Source organism: Delphinus delphis, chromosome 4 (assembly GCF_949987515.2).
Source record: "Delphinus delphis chromosome 4, mDelDel1.2, whole genome shotgun sequence".
Classification (NCBI taxonomy): Eukaryota; Metazoa; Chordata; class Mammalia; order Artiodactyla; family Delphinidae; genus Delphinus; species Delphinus delphis.
In genome coordinates, this window is record NC_082686.1 from 47,695,441 (window position 1) to 47,698,823 (window position 3,383).

Sequence of the window (3,383 nt, forward strand, 5' to 3'; positions counted from 1 at the left end):
CATGTTGTTCATTTCTCTTGAGTAATGTCCAGGAGTGGAATGGTGGAGTCTTGCATGTATTTCACTGCCAGTGCCATTTTACTTAGCAGTCTGTCAGAGTCCTAGGTGCTCCACATCCTCATCACTTGGTATGGTAAGCTTTTAAAATTTTAACGATTTTAATATGCATGTAATGTTATTTCATTATAGCTTTTTCTTTTATTTTTTTTGACGGAACGTGGGCCTCTCACTGTTGTGGCCTCTCCCGTTGCGGAGCACAGGCTCCGGACGCGCAGGCTCAGCGGCCATGGCTCATGGGCCCAGCCGCTCTGCAGCATGTAGGATCTTCCCAGACCGGGACACGAACCCGTGTGCCCTGCATTGGCAGGTGGACTCTCAACCACTGCGCCACCAGGGAAGCCCTCATTATAGCTTTAATTTGTATTTTCCTAATGACTAAGGATGCTGAAGCATCTTTTCACGTGCTCCTTTGCTGTCTGTATATCCTCTTTGGTGAAGTGTCTTTGCGTATCTTTTTCCCCTCTTTTTATGGGGTTATTTATCCTCTTATTGATTAGTAAGCGGTCTTTATATATTCTAGATAAAAGTTCTTTGTTAGGTTTTAATTTTTACAAATATATTCTCTTAAGTTTGAGGGAAAAAAGTCTTCATTTTCTATTTTTTTTTTTTTCCGGTACGCGGGCCTCTCACTGTTGTGGCCTCTCCCATTGTGGAGCCCAGGCTCTGGATGCGCAGGTTCAGCGGCCATGGCTCACGGGCCCAGCTGCTCCACGGCATGTGGGATCTTCCCGGACCGGGGCACGAACCCGTGTCCCATGCATCAGCAGGCGGACTCTCAACCACTGCGCCACCAGGGAAGCCCAGTCTTCATTTTCTTAAACGTATTATTTAAAAAGTAAAAGTTTTAAATTTTCATGAAGGCCAATTAATTGCTTTTTTTAAATACAGTTTGTCATGAATTTAGGTCTATGACCCATTTTATTTTATTTTTTAATTTTTATTTTATATTGGAGTATAGTTGATTTACAATGTTGTGTTAGTTTCAGGTGTACAGCAAAGTGATTCAGTTATACATATACATACATATAACTATTCTTTTTCAGATTCTTTTCCCACGTAGATTACAGAGTATTGAGTAGAGTTCCTTGTGTTAAATAGTAGGTCCTTGTTGATTGTCTTTTATATATGGCAGTGTGTATATGTTAATCCCAACTTCCTAATTTATCCCCCCCCCACCTTTCCCTTTTGGTAACCATAAGTTTGTCTTCTGTGAGTCTGTTTCTGTTTTGTAAGTTCATTTGTATCATGTTTTTTAGATTCCACATATAAGTGATATCATATGATATTTGTTTTTGGCTGACTTAACTTAGTATGATAATCTCTAGGTCCATCCACGTTGCTGCAAATGCCATTAATTACTTCATTCTTTTTTATGGTTGATATTGCATTGTGTATATTTACTACATCTTTATCCATTCATCTGTCCATAAACGTTTAGGTTGCTTCCATGTCTTGGCTGTTCTAAGTAGTGCTGCAGTGAACATTGGGGTACGTATCTTTTCAGAGTATGGTTTCTTCCAGATATATGCCTAAGGATCGTGATTGCTCGATCATTATGGTAGCTCTATTTTTAGTTTTTTAAGGAACCTCCATACTGTTCTCATAGTGGCTGTACCAATTTACATTCCCACCAACAGTGTAGGAGGGTTCCCTTTTCTCCACACCCTCTCCAGCATTTATTATTTGTAAACTTTTTTAAAACTATATTATTTTATTAATCTTTTTTAACATCTTTATTGGAATATAATTGATTTACAATGTTGTTAGTTTCTGCTGTATAACAAAGTGAATCAGTTATATGTATACATATATCCCCATATCCCCTCCCTCTTGAGCCTCCCTCCCACCCTCCCTATCCCACCCCTCTAGGTCATCGCAAAGCACCCTGCTGATCTCCCTGTGCTACGGGGCTGCTTCCCACTAGCTATCGATTTTACATTTGGTAGTGTATATATGTCAGTGCTACTCTCTTACAAACTTTTTGATGATGGCCATTCTGACCCACGTGAGGACAACTCATTGTAGTTTTGATTTGCATTTCCCTAATAATTAGCAGTGTTGAGCATCTTTTCATGTGCTTTTTGGCCATCTGTATGTCTTTGGAAAAATGTCTATTCAGGTCTTCTCATGTTTTAATTGAGTTGTTTGGTTTTTGTATGTTTTTTGTTTGTTTGTTTTTCCGGTACGCGGGCCTCTCACTGTTGTGGCCTCTCCCATTGTGGAGCACAGGCTCCGGACGTGCAGGCTCAGCGGCCATGGCTCACGGGCCTAGCCGCTCCACGGCATGTGGGATCTTCCCAGACCGGGGCACGAACCCGTGTCCCCTGCATCAGCAGGCGGACTCTCAACCACTGCGCCACCAGGGAAGCCCCTGTATGTTTTTTGATATTGAGTTATATGAGGTCTTTATATACTTTGCAGATTAATCCCTTGTTGGTTGCATTGTTTGCAAATATTTTCTCCCATTCTGTGAGTTGTCTTTTCGTTTTGTTTATGGTTTCCTTTGCTGTGCAAAAGGTTTTAAGTTTAATTAGGTCCCATTTGTTTATTTTTGTTTTTATTTTCATTACTCTAGGAGGTAGATTCAAAAAAATATTGCTGTGACTTATGTCAAAGAGTGTTCTGCCTACATTTTCCTCTAAGAGTTTTATAGTATCTGGTCTTACATTTAGGCCTTTAACCCATTTTGAGTTTATTTTTGTTTATAGTGTTGGAGAATGTTCTAATTTCATTCTTTTACATGTGGCTTTCCAGTTTTCCCAGCACCACTTATTGAAGACTGTCTTTTCTCCATTGTATATTCTTGCCTACTTTGTCATGGAATAATTGACCATAGGTGCATGGGTTTATTTCTGGGCTTTCTCTCCTGTTCCATTGATCTTTGTATTTCTGTTTCTGTGCCAGTAATATACTGTTTTGATTACTGTAGCTTTGTAGGATAGCCTGAGGTCAGAGAGCCTGAGTCCTCCAGCTCCATTTTTCTTTCTCAAGATTGCTTTGGCTATTCAGGGTATGACCCATTTTGAATTGGTAATTGTTTGTATATGGTGTGAGGTAAGAGTCAAGATTTTGGTTTTTTTTTTTTGCTTATAGCTATCCAGTCGTTCCACTGAATTGCCTTGGCATCTTTATTAAAATGAATTGGCCATATGTATCTTGATCTATTTCTGGACTCGTCTCTTCTTTTTCATTAATCTATTTATCTTTACACCAGTAACTTACTATGTTGATTACTGTAACTTTATTTTTTCTTTTTTTAAATGGTTTGGCTCTTCTTTAAAAATTTATTTTATTTATTTTGGGCTGCGCTGGGTCTTCGCTGC